This window comes from Puma concolor, chromosome C1 (genome assembly GCF_028749965.1).
Source record: "Puma concolor isolate L17-30 chromosome C1, mPumCon1.1.hap2, whole genome shotgun sequence".
Classification (NCBI taxonomy): domain Eukaryota; kingdom Metazoa; phylum Chordata; class Mammalia; order Carnivora; family Felidae; genus Puma; species Puma concolor.
Genome location: NC_141674.1, coordinates 30,050,770 through 30,071,539, shown reverse-complemented (window position 1 = coordinate 30,071,539; position 20,770 = coordinate 30,050,770). Strand labels below are relative to the sequence as shown.

General features: G+C 46.9%; 1 long non-coding RNA gene across 2 annotated transcripts in view; it reads left to right on the top strand.

Annotated features, from left to right (window-relative positions):
* The first annotated feature begins 259 nt into the window (after positions 1-259).
* The window catches only part of LOC147577933 (uncharacterized), an 85,750-nt gene continuing 65,239 nt past the window's right edge, over positions 260-20,770 (top strand). For both annotated transcript variants that reach the window (XR_015254162.1, XR_015254163.1), the window contains exons 1-2: positions 260-470; positions 3,888-4,127. This is a non-coding gene — a long non-coding RNA (uncharacterized LOC147577933). The remainder of the gene's footprint in view (positions 471-3,887; positions 4,128-20,770) is intronic.

Sequence of the window (20,770 nt, the reverse complement as noted above, 5' to 3'; positions counted from 1 at the left end):
GCTGGAAACTGGCACAAAAGAACAAACAGGGAGGCGTCTAAAATGCTAATGCGGCGCCCGCGCGGCTGGCGGCGGCGCAGCCCGGGGCCGCGGTCACGCCGCCGTGGCTCATTATTGCCGCCGGGGGCCCGCGGCCGGGAGCAGCGGGACGCGGGGCCGCACGCGGCGCGGCTGATGGCGGCGCTGATGGCGCGGTGGCGCGGCCCGCGGGCGCAGCGGGCGCCGGGCCTGCCGCGGGCTGCGCGCTCCGGGGCCCCGGGCCGAGCGGCGGGCCCGCGCCCGCCGCACTCCTCGTTCCCACTCATTTTCTAATGAAAAAGCCCTGGCTTCTTTGAAAATCCAAAGGGCGCCGGACGCTAGTGGAGAAGAGCCCCAACAAGACGGCGAATGCAGAAAGTAACAGGCCGGCGTCCCTCCAACTCGTCCTTCGCAAATCTCTCCAGAGAGATCCAGCCTTTACAGATCGGAAGGTAGCCCCGCCGACTTTTTTTAATGCTCATAACAATTGGATTTAAAACAAAAATCAAAAGGGAATCGTAGTTTATTTCCCTCACCCCTGAATGCAATCCTGATAAACATTCTGGTCTCTTGCTTTTTTTGAAGTTAAGAATGTGACTGGAGATCTTAACCAGGTTATCAGGCCTAGCTCGATCCAATTCTCCCCAAAAGTCCTGTGATATTCCAGGGTATCAGGGTACAATAGCCAATATAACCTTTCTTCTGTTGCCACGAATTAAATACTTGCTACATGCCAGGCTTTTGCATAAGCACCTTACCTGTACGGTGTCATTTTTTAAGTTATTATAATAGAGGCAAGTGTAATAATTCCCTTGAATTAATGAAGAAAGGGGCACAGAGAGGCGAAGGAACCTGCCTGAGGCCACACAGCTAGTCAAGTAGCAAAGGCAGGAGTGAAGCTGGGTGGATTTGACTTGGAAGTCTCGCCCTTCTCCCAAAGCTCAGTGCCCAGCCAGATGGATCATTCAGGTCGCTGAATACTGGTAGGGGGCCCTTTCCCTGCTCTGGTAGTTCTTTTCCCACAAAGTCTACTTCAGTGCTTCTGTGGGATTCTGCTGATTTCTTCCTGGTGATTCTACCCCAATTATTTTGATCTGGGGATCAAAGCATTGAAATTATATATATTTGGTTAAAAACAAGTACCAGTGGCTATGAAGTGAAAAGTGATTCTACCGTTCCAGATTTCCAGCTTCCTTTCAGAGGAAACCCTTGTTAGCAGTTTTTGTGTATCTTTCTAGACATTTGCAGTGCCTGTGCTTTCCCATACAAGTGGTGGCATACTAGATAGGCTTCTGTAGCTTGCTTTTTCCAATTAACATTATATTTGCAGATCGTTTTGTATTGGCAGAGATAGATCGATTCATTCTTTTTCTTGTTCTAAAATTCAGTTTTGCTTTTTGCAATAGATAATACATTCAAAGCATTCAAACATCAAAATAGTAGAAATAAGAATGCATTGAGAAGTCGATTCCAGTCCCTGTCTCCTCTGTGGGGGTTCCTCTCCCACCTTGGGCATCTGCTTTTATTAGCGTCTCTTTATACAACATTTACTGTACTTCTGATGTATTTAACTATCCTATTGGTGAATGTTTAGGGCTTTCAGGGTTTTTTTTCTTTTTCTTTTTTTGGCGATCGCATAAAGCTGTAGTGACTATTCTCGTACGTACTTTTTGCACACGTTTGTGAGTGTATTTTGTAGGACACATTCTTTAATTTTAATTTTTTTTAATGTTTTACTTATTTTTGAGAGCAAGTGAGAGACAGTGCATGAGTGGGGAAGGAGCAGAGAGAGAGAGAGAGAGAGAGAGGAGACACAGAATCCGAAGCAGGCTCCAGGTTCTGAGCTGTCAGCACAGAACCCAATACGGGGCTCAAACTCACGAACCCGCAAGATCATGACCTGAGCTGAAGTCGGTTGCTTAAGAAGTTGGTCGCTTAATCGACTGAGTCACCCAGGCGCCTCCTGTAGGAAACATTCTTAGAGGTCAAATCGCTGTATCAGAGGTGCCTGGGTGGCTCAGTTGATTAAACATCTTGCTTCGACTGAGGTCATGATCTCGCGGTTCGTGAGTTCGAGCCCCACATCCGGCTCTGTGCTGACAGCTCAGAGCGTGGAGCCTGCTTCGGATTCTGTGTCTCCCCCTCTCTCTGCCCCCTCCCCTGCTCACATTCTGTGTCTCTCTGTCTCTCAGTAATAAATAAACGTTGAAAAAAATTGAAAAAAAAAACACAAAAAGATCGCTGCATCAAAGGACACGTAGGTTGAAAATTTTCAACTTCTTGCCAATTTGTCCTTCAAAGAACTTGCACGAATTTACACTCCTATTGACAGTACATGAGCATATGTTGGCATCTTCTTGTTTCCACCTGCAAATGGTATTGTTACACTAAATTTTTTTTTGCCAATCTGATAGATGAAAAATAATCTGTTGCAGTATTTCATGATGATTGAAGCAGAACATCTTTTCAGGTGTTTTAAAGTGATTTCTAGGGGCGCCTGGGTGGCGCAGTCGGTTAAGCGTCCGACTTCAGCCAGGTCACGATCTCGCGGTCCGTGAGTTCGAGCCCCGCGTCAGGCTCTGGGCTGATGGCTCGGAGCCTGGAGCCTGTTTCCGATTCTGTGTCTCCCTCTCTCTCTGCCCCTCCCCCGTTCATGCTCTGTCTCTCTCTGTCCCAAAAATAAATAAAAAACGTTGAAAAAAAAAAATTTAAAGTGATTTCTATTCCTTTTTTTTGTCACCATTTTTCTTTTTCTTAAATTTAATTAATTAATTTATTTTTACCATTTTTCTATTGGGTTGTTGGACATCTTCTCGATCTCTGAAAGTTCTTACATCATGTGGACATTAGCCTTCTCTCAGTTTGCCATTTTCTTTTGCTTTTGTATTTGTTTTGTCTGGTAGACATTTTCAAACTTTTGTGTAGTTATATTTGTTAGTTTTGAAATAATTCATGGAACATGTATCTCACTTAGATCTTAAAATCTTTTCAAAATTTCAAATGTTTTTCATGTTTTCTTTTGTATTTTTATAGTTTTATTTAATATTTAGATCCTTTATCTATCCAGAATACGTTTTAGTATAAGAAGTGAGGTCAGGATTTGACTTTTCCCCTCAGTATGCATAGCCAGCTGTCCCAACACTAGTTATAAAATAATAAAAAATTTCCTTATTGTTTTGAAATGCCAGCTTTTTTAATACACCAAATTTCGATATGTGTTTATTTCTAGACCCTCTATTCTTTCCATTGATTGGTTTGTCTATTCATGATTTGGTACTGAATTGTTTTTTTTTTTAAGTTTTTATTTATTTATTCAAGTGATCTATCCCTACACCCAACATGGGAATCGAACTCATGACTCTGAGATCAAGAGTTACACGCTCTTCTGACCGAGCCAGCCAGGCACCCCCAGTACCAAATTATTTTAATTACTGATTCTCTGTAATATGTTTTTGTATGTAGTAGGGCTAGTCCCCATACCCGTTAGTTACTATTTCTTTTGCCAGAATTTTTCTGGCTATACTTACATGTTTCTTTTTTCACATGAGCTTATGATTTACTTGTTTTGTTCCAAGAAATATCCATTGGTACTTTATTTATTTATTTTTAAGTGCTCTCTACACCCGACGTGGGCCTCGAACTCAACATCCCTAGATCAAGAGTCACATGTTCCACAACCGAGCCAGCCAGCCTCCCCTCCTGTTGGTACTTTAATTGGGATTATATTACACTTATAGCATTAACTTAGGGAGAATTGATATCTTCCGTGAGTCTTTTAAATCAAGATCACATTATGACTTTCATTTACTCTGGGGCAGGCGCAGTAAATTCTCAGCAAGTATTTAATTCATTCCTTCTACGTTTTGCAGCTTCTTGTACATGGCAGGGCTACATACCTGGTTCTGGCTGGTGAAATATGAGCAAAGGTGACATGTGACACTTTGGGGCTGAGGCAGTGACAAACCCAAGCGTGGTTCTCTGCGTTCTCTTCCCTTGCTTTGGTGATCGTGGGAGCATGAGGCATCACGGGATGAAGGCAAGCCTATTGCTGAGCCACACGTGGAGGACAACTGTCTCCAACACTCACCCAGATACACAGCCGAGTTCAGGTGAGAAAAATAAGCTTGTGTTGCGTTAAGCCACTGAGATTTTGGTGGTGGTTGTTTCTGCAACGTTTAGCCTATTCTTTCTCTCTTTTTCTGTCTTCCTTCCTTCCCTCCTTTCCCCCTCCTTTCCCACCCCTCCCCTTTCTTTCTCTCTATGCCCAACATAGGGCTTGAACTCACAGCCCTGCAATCAAGAATTGCACGCTGTCCCAGCTGACCAGCCAGGTGCCCCTAGCCGATGCTTTCTGTTACACCCTCAGTAGAGTTTTAATGTTTTACTCATAGATCCTGTGCATTTCTTATTAGGTTTATTTCCTTGTATTTTACTATTATAAATGAGGTTTCCTCCCTTCCTGTGTATTTTCTAACAGGTTGTGGTTTATGTATAGGAAAGCTATCAATTTTTATGTATTACGTCTGTAATCAGTCACCTTACTGAAGCTCTTGGATTTTTGAATAGATTTTTAGTTGATTCTCTTGGGTTTACCTTTCCTTTTTTCCTTTTTATTCTTATCTATTTGCTAGAATGGAGGTTGAAAACTAACTGCTGTAGGACCAGGTGTATTTTCTGTATTTGCAAAATAATTCAACCATCTTTTAAAAAAAATCGAGAGTTTGTGCCCATATATTAAAGCTGAAATTCCAGCTTCACTTGAAATTTTAGGTGGTTAGACAACACTGGGCTGGTATTCCTGCCGGGAAAAATACACTGGAGCGCATGAGCCTCTGCCCTGAGATAGGTCCTGATCCTAGAGTTTAGCCAGTCCCTATTTTTTAAATTTAATTTAATTTTTTAATTTTTATTTTTGAGAGAGAGAAACACAGAGCGTGAGCGGGAGAGGGGCAGAGAGGGAGAGGGAGACACAGAATCCAAAGCAGGCTCCAGGCTCTGAGCTGTCAGCACAGAGGCCGACGCGGGGCTCGAACCCACGAACCACGAGATCATGACCTGAGCTGAAATCAGATGCTCATCTGACTGAGCCACCCAGGTGCCTCTAACTAGTTCCTGTTTTTAAAAACCTAATTATCTTCACTTTTAAAAATTACCTGCATGACCCCTGAAGGCATTTGAGTTTGTAACCTTGCTGGCACTTTCAGAAAGAAATTAAATAATACTGGTGATAGAAAGTATCCTTGACTTATTTCTGACTTTAATGGCAGGGCTTCTAGCATTTTACTGTGAAGTATGAAGTTGGTTCTTTCCTCTAACATTTTATTATGAACAAATTCAGATACAGAAAAGTTGAAAGAATTGCGTAGGGAACACTCATTCCCAGCTCCTACTTGGCTACAATTAACATTTCATTATACTTGTTTTATTACATTTTTATCCATCTACCCTTCCCTTCCATCCATCAATCCATCTTATTTATTTATTTTTGATGCATTTCAAAGTAAATTGAAGACATCAGTACACTTTACCTCCAAAAATTTCAGCATACATGTCATTAACCAGAGGTCAATATTTGCTTTTTTTTTTTTTTGAGGTAAAATTTACATACAACTTAATGCGCAAATCTTAAGTATGCCATTCTATGAGTTTTGATAAGTTCATGTTCTTGTGTAACCCAAACTCTTATCAGGATTTAGAATATTGCTATCATTCCAGAAAGTTCTGTCGTACTCTTTCCCAATTCAGTCCCTATCCCCCAACCTCAGGCAGCCACAGTTCTGATTTTTTTCCACCACAGATCAGTTTTACCGATTCTAGAACTTGATATAAAAGGGATTGTACTCTTGTGTAAGTCTTCTTTCACAAAGCGTGTTTCTGAGACTCATCCATGTTGCCACAGATATCAACAGTTCTTTTTATTGTTGAATATTGTTTCATTGGTATGGACTGAATGTTTGCGTCTCCCCCCAAATTCACATGTTGAAGCCCAAACTCCCAATGTGATGGTATTTGACTATGGGGCCTTTGGGAGGCAATTAGGGTTAGGTGAGGTCATTAAGGTGGAGCCCTGGTCTGATGGGATCAGTGCCCTTATAAGAACAGACACCAGAGAGCTTGTTGTCTCTCTCCTCCATGTGAGCATGCAGGGAGAAGGCGGCCATTTACAATCCAACAACAGAGCTCTCACCAGAACCTGACCATGCTAGCACTGTCTTCTTGGACTTTCAGCCTCCATCCAGGACCATGAGAAAATACATTTCAGTTCTTTAAACTGCCCAGTCTATGGTATTTTGTTATGGCGGCCTGAGCAGATTCAGACACGCATTATATGACTATATCACCATTTGTTTAACCAGTATACTGTTGTTTGGTCCTTTCCGGTTTGGGGCTAATATGAATAATAGTATTATGAACATTTATGTACAGGTCTTTTTGGGATATTTGCTTTCATTTCTCTTGGGAAAATTCTTAGGAGTAGGATTGCTGGATTGCAAGGTTGGTGTATATTTAGTTTTATAAGAAAGTAACAGACATTTTCTCCCTTTTTAATTTTTTTTTTTTTTTTGAGAGAGAGTGTGTGAACAGGGGAGAGGGGCAGAGGGAAAGAGAGAGAATCCCAGGCAGGCTCCATGCTCAGTGTGGAGCCTGACGTAGGGATTGATCCCACAACCCTGAGATCATGACCTGAGCCAAAATCAAGAGTCAGACATTCAACCGACTCAGCCACCCAGGTGCCCCCAGACCTTTTCTCCATGTGTTTTGCACGTCCACAAACAATGTGTGGGAGTTCTGGTTGCTCTGTGTCCTTGTCAACACTCAGTGTGGTCTGGATTTTGTTTTGATGTCCAAGGTGTGTAAATCATGTTCATGAAATACCCATCTATTCCTATTTTATTAAGGGTTTTTTTTTCTCTGTTTTTAAAATCTGGAAAGAATGTTGAAATGTATAAATTCTTTTCTAGCATCTATAAGATGATCCTTATTATTATTTTTTATTTGTCGTTATAGTGAATTACAGTAACAGATTTTCTAAAATTGAACCAGCCTTGCATTCCTAGGATGAACTCCATGTCGTCATGGTATGCTGGCTTTCTTTCTTTTTTTTTTTTTTTAAATTTTTTTTTAACGTTTATTTATTTTTGAGACAGAGAGAGACAGAGCATGAATGGGGAAGGGACAGAGAGAGAGGGAGACACAGAATCGGAAGCAGGCTCCAGGCTCTGAGCCATCAGCCCAGAGCCCGACGCGGGGCTCAAGCTCACGGACCACGAGATCATGACCTGAGCTGAAGTCGGACGCTTAACCGACTGAGCCACCCAGGCGCCCCTCTTTTTTTTTTTTTTAAGATTTATTTATTTTTGAGAGACAGAACGCAAGTGGGGAAGGGGCAGAGAGAGAGGGAGACAGAGGATCCGAAGTGGGCTCTGTGCTGACTGCAGTGAGCCCAATGCAGGGCTCAAACTCAGAGCTGTGAGATCATGACCTGAGCCAAAGTCGGATGCTGAACCGACTGAGCCACCCAGGTGGCCCTGTATGTTGATTTTCTAATATGTGGCAGCACTCTGGTTGCTCGTCCTCTATTTAGATTGTTATTCACTATTCGTAAGTAAGACAAACCAGCTTCATGTTGGGTTTTTCCTTTGTGAGTTTTTAATGTTATACTGGCTTTGAAAATGGATTCAGAAGCTTTTTTTTTTTTTTTAGCATCCTGGGCTCTGACCCGGTGATCTTGGACTTGTGGTTTCTGTATGATTTTCTGTCTGTCGGTTGGTTGATTTTGGCATGAAAAAATAAATAAACGTTACTAGCAGGCATACTACCCGTTGTGTGGTCATCACACAATATGCTGTAGCCACAATATGCTGGGGCAGCACAGCTATTGGTTAAGAGCACAGGCTCTGAACCCTGGTGGGGCCACATTCTAGCTCTGCCATTTTCTGGCAGCGTGGGGGCAGCTGGGGCTCCAGGAGCCAAATGCCTGGGGCGCGGTAAAGAGACAAAGAAATTCTCATCTATGACACGGGGACAGTAATAGTATCTACTTCCCAGGGGGAGTTAGGGGATGGATGCAGTGCCAGGTGAGGGTACCAGCTGAGAGCCTGGTACACAGTAAGCTTGTGGGAGACACGACGGTGAAGCTGGTTCTAACCCCTCAGTCAAGTGGAATCAGTCAAACCCTTGCAGTTCTCTGTCAATCCACAGAATTCGTGTCCTTTCCTTGGGAGCAGCTTTTTCTTATCGTTTCCCCTAGACACAGGGTGAGGATGTGAGAAGAGCCAGCCCAAGTTCCCCGGGAAGTTCAGCTGGGTTGGTGATAGGAGCCGTCTTCCAGATGGGTGCAGCCAGACTTGCTTGGACCCACAGAGATTAGGTACCAGGCGTGACGTCTTCTCTGTCACCCATTTCCTTGCCCTGCTCCCTGCTTTCCTGGAAGGTGTGAAGCTGACGAGTGCTCTGGAGCAGGCTAGGTTCCTGGATGTTGCTGGATTTTCTGTTTTTTATTTTCTTCTTCCTGTATCGAATGATTCTAGTTAATTAAAAACATTTTTTTTAATGTTTATTTATTTTTGAGAGACAGAGACACAGAGTGTGAACAGGGGAGGACGGAGAGAGAGGGAGACACAGAATCGGAAGCAGGCTCCAGGCTCTGAGCTGTCAGCACAGAGCCCGATGTGGGGCCCTAACCCACAAACGGTGGGATCATGACCTGAGCCAAAGTCGGATGCTCAACCCACTGAGCCACCCAGGTGCCCCAGCTAGTTAATTTTTTTAGAAGCTGGGTTTAAGACTTTCCTCTTATCATCCTGCCTCGGCAGGGTGGGGTGGGGGGGTGGATGGCTTCCTGGCTCTCCCCACTGAAGAGGCAAGAAAGCGTGGGAGGTGGAGGGGGGACAGAGGATGCTTTGGAAGGGCGTGAGCCCTCTATCCCAGCAGGTGTTTGAGAAGAGGCAGGACGGCCACTAGATATGGACACTGCGGTAGGGATTCAGGCAGTGGATGATGGGGGTGTCTGGGGAGTGAGGTGGGGGACTGTGATTAACTAGTGGAAAGGTCTTCGAAGGTGGATGGAACTGGGTACCTGGGTGGCTCAGTCAGTTCAGCATCCAACTTCAGCTCAGGTCACGATCTCACGCTTCGTGAGTTCAAGCGCCGCATCAGGCTCTCTGCTGTTAGTGCAGAGCTGGCTTTGGATCCTGTGTCCCCTCTCTCTCTCTCTCTGCTCCTCACCACTTGCCCTCTCTTTTTCTCAAAAACAAATGAACGTTAAAAAAAAAAAAAGGTAGACAGAACTAATAACACATTCCATAATACAACAGTGTGATCTCTGGCAGGTAACTGCTTTTCCGTGCTTCAGTTTTCCCATCTGTGAAATGGGTACAATAATGGGCTAAAATGCTGTTTCTTTTCACCCAGAGATTCTGTGAAGCAGGAAGGGTTTTTCTGACGTTTAGCCAGAAGGACCCTTGTTTTTAGCACCTGCCTCACCTTGCAGCTCACCCCTGTCTTTCCCACGAAGCACACAGTGTGCTTGGGTTTAGAGGTTTCCACCTTAGAGATGATCTGGGGGCTATGGCTACAGGGCCAGGGACACATGTCACTGTGAGTGGGTCCTGCTGTGGATGCGGGAGGTTTCTGTTATATTTGGCCTCATTGGCTACTTCCCCCCAATCTGTAAATCAGATATGCGGGCATCATTAGAGTGTCCACTTTGGCAAAAAGACCTTCCTTAGACTAGAAATGCAGCTGCCTGGTGGCTTCCTGGGGGCCTGAGGAAAGTCAGGTTTGCGTGTTCATTCCATTGTGCTGGGGACAAAGAGAACACAGTTGAGGACCAGTGCGAACCTTTGCATTTTTGGGTGTTCAGCTGATGATTTACGATGCAAAAATTTCCAAGAGAGGAAAGATTTGGAGCTTGATGTACAAGCCTGTCTTGAGGTTTGATGGTTAAACGTTATATTCTAGAACTACAAGATGTAATAATAAAAAAATTTGGGAAAATTTCCCTATAATGGCAGATGGAGATTAAAATGCATTTGGGGACATTTCCAACATACATGAACATAGTGGATGAAAGCAAGTCCTCAACAAGCTAACCTGTGGGAGCCAAGCTCTGCCCTCACACCTCCACCTGAGGGGGCCATTTAAGAGGCATAAAGGCCTGTAGTTAATTAGATTGTAAGGGAGGGAGGGGTAAGAATCAAACAGTCCCCAGGAGCAGGTTGGTGAGATAAAGCCATCCTGAGACAAAAGTAGTTTTGGTTTGGAGTTTCGGAGTATAAAAGATGCCAGTGAATATCTAACCAGAGCCAATATGGACAGAGAATGTTGCCCATTCTGCAGTGGCGGTAAACCGAACTTGGAAACACAAAGATTTCTAGAGGCTATCTAAGGAGTCAAGTGTCCTTGACAAAATCATGCCCGTCTCTTTGCCCCGGACTTCCACATGGATCCTCTCCATCTGGATCCAAGCACCCTGTTATTCGGGCTGGGCTGGCACGAACACCACCAGGATTATAGAATCACCTTCTGCAGGTGCTAATTAGCAATGTGGAGGAGAGAAGCCTTAAATCCTAGCCACTGGCAGTGTCCCATGAGCCGCATGGGAGGGAGATCTGGCTGTACCATCAGCCCCGATCCCTAAAGCTCTCCCCCCCCGGGAGGCTGCAGGTGTGGATGATTCAGGGTGCAGAAACAATTCAAAGACATGGGTGCCTGGGAGAGGAGGCATCGTTGGGGTGGTGGGATCCTCATGGCCGCTTGGCAGCTGTGAGATGCTCCGTAAGCTGGGACTGAGGGACGGCGTGGGGGCACGCTTTGTGCTGCCTGATGCGGCCCCTCCCTCTCCCCACTTCTCAGGCCGCTCCCAAATCTTCATAAATTCTACTGGAACTCGTCAAGTGCTCGGTGTGCATAGATTTCCAGGGGACTCTGGTCAAGGGGCTGAGTTTTGCACCTGGGGGGATGTGGGACGGAACACGGACATCAAGGGGAACAGAATCTGGACCACAGGCACGTGAGTCTGGGGACTCAACTCACATCCTGGGAAGGCTTGAAAAGTCCCCATGTATGTAGATACGTATGTAAACCCCAGGCTGGGACTGCACCTATGTTACATTATCAATACCCCCCCTATTTAGAGTGGAGGAATCGGGAGTCTCGAGAGGTTGTTAGCTGGCTGGACATCTTTTCCCATCTGGAGCTTTAGATCCGGACAGCAACACTCTGGCCTGCCTCTCCTGAAAGTCCTCATGCCTGGAGAGAGAAATTGGCCTGCCGTTGGGGGCCAAGCGGAGACCTTCTGAGAGGTGAGCTGTGAGAGCAGGGAACAAGGGAATTCAGGAAGCAGGACTTTGTTATGGGCCAAGGCCACTCAACTCGCTGCCATCTGTGAGGATTTTGGAGGCTGCTTTCTGGAAGCCCAAAACACAGCTTCCAGAGGACCTCATTGTTCCTGGCTGGCCAAAGGCCTGACCCCTCCAGCAGCAGCCTGGGCCTCCTCTCCCTCTCTTTGTACCTTGGGCTTCCAGACCTAGAGGTTAGCTTCCCTTCCCAGTATCCTCAGAGGCCTTACAGGTATGCATTTCAGTGCCCACAGCAAAAGCACTACAGGACAGGGGACTCTTTTCTCTAGAGCATTTATTATTAGGGGCCAACGGTACCCGGAGGAAAAAAAAAACCCACTGACTTCCAAATTCTGCTCTGGAAACCAAACCTAATTTAGGGAAGTACAATGTGCTAAAGAAAGATTGCCTCTTAATTTTAGATTCATGCGGAATGCAGGCAGGAAGGCAGAATCACTTAACATAACACAGGCTTTTTGGTGGTGTAACAGAATAATAAATCCTTGAGGAATTCCCCAAGCAAGGTAAAGTAGGATAATATACATTTCTTAATATTGCAGAAGTTCCCTTAATCTTATTGTTTAAACTTTTCAATAAACCGTAATGTTTATTAGTAGTTTTTCATTTCCAACTGTCAGATAATTCCTCTTGCTAAGTTGGGATAAACAGGGTCCCCCAGTGCCTCTGGTTTCAGTTTCGTGTGATATATATCTGACCAGACACCTGATATAATAGAGAAGTATTGTGTTTTCCACTGTGTTGAACTTCGAGGTTCAAATGTGTTAATGCAATTGAATTGATTGTAATATTTTATAAAAGTTTCTCCAACGGAAATATGGTTAGCGATCTGAGTTGTCAGAGGTTATGAGAGCACAGAGAGACTTACTTGCAGTGCTAGAAGCTTCTGGCTAAGTACTGGGGGAGGGGCAGGGAGGCTTGGTGTCGGGGAGTTCGTTCCTTGTCTTCTAGGAAGAGATTCATCCGGGGGGAATGATGGCCAGGTTTTCCCCCAGAAAGGTCTGCTGGAGGGACAGAATGCATTTGTGTTGTCTGAAGGGCATGCATTTGTCCACGGTGAGCCTGGCACGCTGGTTCCTCCCCGCAGCTGAGCACCCCGAAGTGAGGGAGTCGGGGAGTCCAGGAGGCTACATCAAGCTGGAGACTGAATGGAAGAGTTCTGAGCCCCTTTTGCAGGAAAAAGTGGGAGATGGCAACGTTAATCGCCACAGAGAGAGAACTTTTTTCCTTATCAAATGCCCCAGAAGTACTGTTACTCTTTGCTGTATTCCCCGCAGGGGAAAATCCTATCTTGAGTGATCAGCACACACGATGAAGAAATTCATTTGTTACCCTCTCCCTGACTCTTTTTTTTTTTTTTAACTGATTTTTGTTCCCTCTCAGAAATGGCAGTAATCTAACCTTGTTGCAGAATTCCTTCCACTCAGTAGTAGAGGGAGGACCCCCACCCCCTGCCCCAGCCCCAAATCACAGTAAGGAAAAGGCTAAAATCCCACCTGGCTAATGAGGTCTATAACTGAGCCATTAGTTCTGCCTAGAGCCCCGGTCAGCCTCAGATGAAGTCGATGGCCCATCCCGGTGTTCTCAGATGCCTTTGGTAGCACGCTCCACTACCTGCGGGGGGTGGGGGGCACCTGCAGGGGGGCTCCTGCAGTCTGGTCTCTCAGAATTAAAGGACAGACAGTTGGCCCGGGATGTTTTCTGCTTTCTGGGCAGATGCTGGGATGATGGAGAGGATGCTCAGGGAAGAAGCCTGTTGGATTTCTGACGCTGAATTCCAGCTCCCCGACCTTCTAATATTTAGCGAGAGAAGCAGTCTGAATATAATTTTCAGAAAAGACTGGATTGAATGGAGCAATCAGTAGGGAAGGGTTACGTTTTGTAATTTCTTCTTTCCCCTTCTTTAAGTGATGTCCAAGCTGTTCAGGACCCATGGGGACTGGAGGCACAGAGGTGAGCCTGTCATCGGTAGGGTTGTCCTTGAGCAACCTCTTTTGAAAGTCTCTTTTCTGCCTTCGGACTTAGAATCTGCTCTAAGGGCTGAAAAATGGAAATCTGTGCTGTCCAATATGGTAGCACCTAGCCACATGTGGCTGCTTAAATTTAAGTTCAATTTATTTATTTATTTTTATTTTTATTATTATTATTTTAAATATGAAATTTATTGTCAAATTGGTTTCCATACAACACCCAGTGCTTGTCCAATTTAAGTTCAATTTAATCAAAGCAAGCTAAAATGAAAATTTAGCTCCTCAGTTGCACTGGCCACATTTTAAGTACCCAGTAGCCATGGGTGGCTCATGGCTACTGAATTGGATAGCACAGAACATTTCCATCATCGCAGAAAGTTCTAGTGGACAATGTCTGCATGAAGCCCCAGGTCTGGTCACCCGAGCAGGTGGGCGTGAATACACTTGGGGCATAAAACTGGAGACTCCACAGAACCGGATGTTGTTTAGACAGCAGGTCTTACTGTTTATTGGCCGGGAGCCGGAAGGAACCCATAGAGAGCCTGTAGAGAAAAGAACAGATAAACCCGAGTTCTCCTCCAGCAAGGCTGCTGGCAGCCACAGGCTGGGGTACGGTGGGGCTCTGCCAGGTGACCATGATATGATGCTGTGATTCATTTCATCCCAGTTGGCCCTGAGGATTCCTAGCAGGGGGAATGGAATACACCAAGGCCCTGAGGCAGGAGGAGATTGGCTATCCCAGGAACTGGAGGGTGTCTCTCACTCATCTCAAGGCACTGGCAGGGTAAAAGCCGGCAAAGGCATTGGCTGTGACCGAATCCACGGTGTGCAGAAGAGTCTGAGCGTGATGTCAAGGGAGCGTCCTCAAGACCTTTTCCCACTCAGGGTGTCTGTCCTCTGTGTGATCTTCAACTCAGATCCCAGTTTTTCACCCAGCTCCAGAGCTGGAGTCACGAGCCTTCCCTGACGATGGCGTGTCTGGCTTCCAGCCTCCAGGACAGTGCTCGTAGCAGGCGCGACAGATTATGATTTCCAAAGATGGCTACACCAGTATACATCTGACCCGTGCTCTTCTTACAATGTGAGCTTGATTTTCCTCTTGAAACTGGCCGGAGCTTTGCAACTGCGTTGATCAAGAGAGTACGATCAAGGCAGCATGAAGTGAGGCTGCCTGACTTGGGACGTTAGGTCATAGAAGGTGACGGGTGGCATCTCTTCCTCCTCCCTTTCCCTGCCTCTTCTTCCCCTTCCCTCCCCAGCCTCTCCTCCCCATGCCCATCGGGAACCTGGGCTGCAGTGTAAGCAGTCTGACTACCTTGGCGCTGATTGGGTGCTGGAGAGATCATGTGAAGGGGCTACAAAGGAGACAGATGACTGAGGAGCCCTGGGGCTCAAGATCATGGAGCAGACAGGAGCCACCTCCACAGTGCTCTGTCTGAACTCCTAACCCGCGGAACCCAAGAGCATAATAAATGAATGTTTTATACCACCTTGTTTGGGGGTAATTTGTTACACTGGCGTTGTAACTGGAGCAGGGGGTCTGGTGGGATCTTTGGGGGTTAGGGAAAGCACCAGCTTTTCATCTTGGGTGGCCTGGAGCATCCCCGGCAGGTGCTGGAACCGGTGGGGTGCTTTTGCAAATGCAGTCAGATTTTGTGATTTCAGAATTTGGAATTTGCTTTGTTTTCTAATCAGGGTTGGGCTAGAACTCCCCAGAGCCCCTTCCGTCGAGAAAGCAAATAGGAATGGCAACGGAAGTGAGGGGGAGTGCTTTAGTTGCCTAAGAGGACAACTGATTTTGAAGAGACCCAGCCACAGGTGCATTACTGTTTACACATAAACGATTGATATGCTTACCACAAATCCTTGTCAATCCACCAAAGCGGGCCCCTGAGGACCTAGTTATGGGAGCTACAGCTAGCTTTGTTAGGCTTAGAGCTTGGCTAATGTCAATATAGTCACTTGCACTTAAAAAAATAATAATTGATGAGCATTTCCCAGTGGATCTTAAAATCCAATTTTTACTTTTTGAGATGAGACCAGCCCCTGCACTGATCTGGTGTGAACCGTCGTGGCTTTTATTTATTGAGACCTTCGAGTGTGCCGGGCAGGAACCATGCTGGGTACTTTAACCTGGAATGTTCTCGTTGAACTGTTGCAGCCCGCCTTTGAGGAAGGTTCTAGAGGTATCCTTGTTTGGCAGATAAGGAAATCATGGCTCAGAGAGGGAAAGTGACTTATCCAATGGCACCCAGCAGTCTGGACTCCAGAGCATGAGTGGGTGGCCGCCAACGCTGGTTCAGCCGCTCCAGGGGACGTTTGTCCATCTGTCCAGGCGGTCTGGTGGAGGACAGCAGGTGCAGCAGCCAGGAGCTCCTGAGCTCCATGTATGTGCACCGGCGAGAGCTTTCCCTGGGGTGCCGGCGCAGTGGGCTGTGTGACCTCGGGCGGGTCATGTCCCACTGTGGGGGAGCTTGGCCTTGAAGCTCTCTAAGCCCCTTTCCCAGTCTTGTCACGGAGAGGCTCTCTGAACCCAGGGTAGCAAATATCCCCTTAGGTTGCAACTCCTGTTTGCAAAGCCTGCTACAGATGCCTTAATTAATTATTCAGGCTGACACATCTCCAGCTCCAAAATCAGAGGGTTGAGAAAAGATCAGAGGAATATAATCAATGTGAACTCGGCTGATAATCGCCGGTCCCAGGGTGGTGTGAAGAGAAGAAAACCCTCCAAATTGGTCTTCTTTTACACTTTGGCCCTGTCTCTGCCAGCGGCCAAGATACAACCGTCCTTCCTCAATAATTAATGAGCGGCAGCGCCCCCGGCCCCGGGGCCCCGGGAGGAGGCCCCTCACGGTGGCTGCCCCCCGGAAGCACGCGTGCCCGTGCGCACCCACGTGCGCCAGGCAGTCGGGGGCGGGGTGGCGAGAACACTGAGTCACGCCGGCTGACCCAGCAAAGTGCTGGGAGTGTGACCGGAATGAAGGGTTGCTCTGTCTGTCTCGGAGGTGGCGTGGCAGATCAAATCACAGCGGATCAGGCGCCGAGATGTTGCCTTGCTCTGAGTGACAGAAGTTAATAATTAGTGACAATGATTGACAGATACACTCCATCTGCTGCTCCGACGCCTAGGAGCAGTTATTCCACAACTGTCTGCGGGCACAATGAACCCCCCCGGGAGCGCGGGCTGGCCCGTGATTGACAGCTGCCTCCAAGAGAGACAGGCCACTGACGGGAAAGTCGCTGTCAGCAGAAGCGCTCAGGTCCCCCCACCGCGTTCCCGGGGAGGCTCAGTCTCTGTATACATTTATTCTGTTTCATTTATCATGTCAGCCGTGGTTTTAAATAGATTACTAGCTGGCCTGTTTTTTTTTTTTTTTTTTTCTTTTTCTTTTTCTTTTTTTTTTTTTTAACTGGAGAGTTTTCTATCGGTAAATTAGAAATATCCACGTATGTCGACGACTCCCCGGGACGCGCGTCTTCCAATACTTTGTTCTCCTGGTAGATGGAGGAGGGGAGGTGGGAGCTGGCCTGGGTTGGAGATTTCACTGATCTCCCCATTAAAATCAAAATGGAATCTTTAACCAGCAGCCCCGTAAAATGGTGCTGAGCATTTACTTGGTAAACTCGGTCTCAAAAGTCCAAACGGAAGCTCTAAAGTTCCCTGGTTTTTTTCTCTGTCTTTCTCTTTTTTCCTTAAGAAATAAACATGTCTCTGAGGTGCCTTTCGATGACACAACTCACAGTTGCTCCTAAAACGAGATTTGCATTTTTAGACTATGGGAACAATTCCTTGGCAGTTCAGAATCCCCGCTTTCTCAGGGCGAACTGTTTATTCCCTGGTGCCTTCCTGGTCAAAATCTGGAACGAACTAGCTGGGTAATCTTGACTGTGGGTTACCGTTCTATCTAGACCGAAGTCCCTGCTCCCGTTCCCTGAGTATTTTTATCCTAAATTAAAGCTCGGCCTCCGTGCGGCAGTAACCGGAGGACTGACACCTTGTAGCCCTGTTATAAATAGGAACGCAGAAATATATATGCATTTTTACGAGCGGAATTGTCATTACCTAATTGTTCCTACTTATAATTTGTTTAGCTTTCTGGAAAAACGCATTTCAGTTTTGCTTCATTTAGGATCCGGCAGATAGGCTTTCCGGACCATCACTTAACTTCTCTCGATCCTTTTGTCCCCCTGATGCTTCAGCATAATTTAAAGGACTGTCCATTGCCGTTATGAATAAAAGCCTACTTAAGTCTTGCTATTTAAAATACAGTGAACTCTGCTTATATTGATCTCATTCAGAATGTTCTCCCGCATATGATGTCCATCTTTTAAAGTATGGGTCATGTTTCCTCTTAAGATGTTTTCTTATCTTATTCCTCTAAAATGATATAAACAGTTTCAGCATTCTTGATGATTGGGTATGCGGGTAAAGGAAAGACATCCTGCTCTTTTTTAAGTTTTTAAACGATCAGGATACCAGAAAATGAAGTCATAGGGAGCACAAATGTTTGCCTCTCGTCCAGGGGTCTGTTCTCCTCCTTGTTTCTGTAACAAGATGGTACTTAGCCGACCTCAGGCAGGCCTGAGCCTGCCTCGGTGGTGCCCCAGATGGTCCTAGCTGCCCTGCCCCAAAGGCTTAGAGTAGGAGTGGGGTGGGGGGGGGGTGGTGCTGAATATCGGAGAGGAAATAACGAAGTATGATTGTCCCTCCGACTGCCCATCTCCATCCCGGAGTTAAATGTGTACCCACCTGCCCTATGATAAATGCATGCACAAGTTTGTGTGGTTGGTGTCTCTCATATCTTTTTAAACTTTTTTTTTTAATGTTTATTTTTGAGAGAGAGAGAGAGAGAGAGAGAGGGCGTAGGCGGGGCGGAGGGACAGAGAACGAGGGAGACACAGAATCCGAAGCAGGCTCCAGGCTCTGAGCTGTCAGCCCAGAGCCCGGCATGGGGCTCGAACCCACAGACTGCGAGATCATGACCTTGGACGCCTAACCAACCGAGCCACCCAGGCGCCCTCTCCTACCCCTTCTAGAGAGACTTTGCAGAAGGTGTGTTGATGGAGCTTGTTTGTTTAGCTGTTTATTTTTGGCCCGTCAGCTGGAAGGTCAGCACGCTCCATTTTCTTACTTAGACTCTGCCCCAGTTAGAGCTACAATGGCCTTAAATAGCCAGGCACTGTGCCGGTTCCAGAATGTGGTGGGGAGCACAGAGACACCCTCAGTAGCTTACCACCTGTTGAGGGACTGGACCAGCAAACAGGGATTAGACATCTCATGACCGATGCTGAGATGAGGAGGAACAAGGGCCGATGGAGCCCGGAGGAGAGGGGCCGCCTCTGGGTGTGGGGGTCAAGGAAGCTTTCCAGGAAGAAACTACTGAAGGGGAAAGCGGTAGGAGCCCCGGGGTGCTTCGGGCACCAGGAATGGCACGTGGCAAGGATCTAGACAAAGCTCGGCGTGGTCACCACACGCCGCCGGAGCAGGTCACATCGTCTGAGCCTTCTCTGTCACGTGGAAGAGCGTGGACTCCATGGTAAGGATTTGCGCTTCAGGAAGATCTCTGTGCGGTGATCTGCGGAAGGGCTTGGAGGCGGTGGGAGACGGGAGGCAAGGAGTGGGTAGGAGGCTGTCGGCCCAGGTTAGGGCAGCCGCAGAAAGGAGCTGTGCAGACAGATGGCAGAGGCCTCTGGGAAGTGGACTCCATAGACTTTGGCGACGGGGCTGAGGCGAAGTGTCGCACACTATAACTCGGCTGACCGGGTGGATGGCGGGATGTTCTTTGAATGAGGAACTTACGAGAAGGAGCGTGTTGGCGTGGGAGAATGACGGCGAGTTAAACCTCGGACTGGTTTGGGTTTCATGGCTGCAGTCAAGGCTGGCTTTGTGGGTTAGCAACCTGGGCAGTCGCCCTGCGCTCAGCAGGGTTCTGCACTTGGTTCAATGCTCTGCTGCCATGGTCTTGAAATTCACAATAAAGTTGGAGCGAGGGGCCCCGTATTTTCATTTGGCACAGGTCCTGTGTACAGCTCATCCAGGCAGAAAAGTCAGGGAAGCAGCTTGCTTCCCCGGGTGGAGACAAAGGGGTCCGGGAGGCTCCAGCACAGGGAGAGGTATTTAACACCCGGGGAGGGGACTGGCTCAGGAGGGAGAACATGAGGGAAGAGAATCCACGGTAGGACCCTGTGACACACAGCCTTTTAGGGACAGGACCGAAGGGGGAAGAACCTCCAAATGCAAAGACCCCGTGACCTATTGCCATGTTTTGCCTTGGAGGTGGAGCGTGCAGTGAGCCGTTGCCTCAGGTCTGAGGCGTGTCTGGCTGTGTCTCAGGTTATCAGCTAAATGCAAACTCAATCAGCGAGTGCAAAAGAATCTTTTTTTTTTTTTTAATTTTTTTTCAACGTTTTTTATTTATTTTTGGGACAGAGAGAGACAGAGCATGAACGGGGGAGGGGCAGAGAGAGAGGGAGACACAGAATCGGAAACAGGCTCCAGGCTCTGAGCCATCAGCCCAGAGCCTGACGCGGGGCTCGAACTCACGGACCGCGAGATCGTGACCTGGCTGAAGTCGGATGCTTAACCGACTGCGCCACCCAGGCGCCCCGAGTGCAAAAGAATCTTACCAACAACTATCTATGAGTCATTATAGACATTTGTAACTTTCTCCAGGTTCCAAAGTACTTTCATTCATTCCTTCAGCAGCTATTTAGATATTTACTGAGCACCTACTATATGCCAGGCACTGCGCTGGGTGCTAGGGATGCATCAGTGAACAAAGGACACAAAGACCCTGCCCTCGAGGAGCTTACATTCTAGGGAGGCGACACAAACAGTAAACAATAAACATGATATGTAGGTTAATCGTATAATAGATTAGGTGGGGACTGCAGTAGCCACTTAGGTTGTCCGTGCTTGGTAACATTTACCACCTGGCTAAACGCGATCATGGGTGGGTTACATAAGGAGAATTCTCCACCGGCCACCCACCTTATCATTTGTGAATTCATCTCCCCACTAGCTCTTCTTGGTGACAGTAATAATGTCCCCTTCTTATTAAGTCCTTACTGCACACTGGATATTATGCTAAGAGCTTTACTTGCATCGTCACATATAATCCCACCAGCCACTCCAAGAGGTAGGTACTATTTCTAATCTTCTTTCACAAGCGCTCCGGCGGAGCCTTGGCGGGATGAGGTAACTTGCGCTCAGTCATGGGTAGTGAGTGGGAGAGAGCCTGGACTTAAATCCAAGTACGTCTGGTTCTCCCACCCAGGTTTTTAACCACTGGCAGAGCAAAAGTTTTTCTTTTTCCTTTTAAAGGAGAACATAGAAAACTAGTCATGGAGACAAAGTATGGCTTGTCGCTTTCCCAAACCCTACAAGCATTTTTTTTTTTTTCTTTTTTAAGGTGGAGTCTA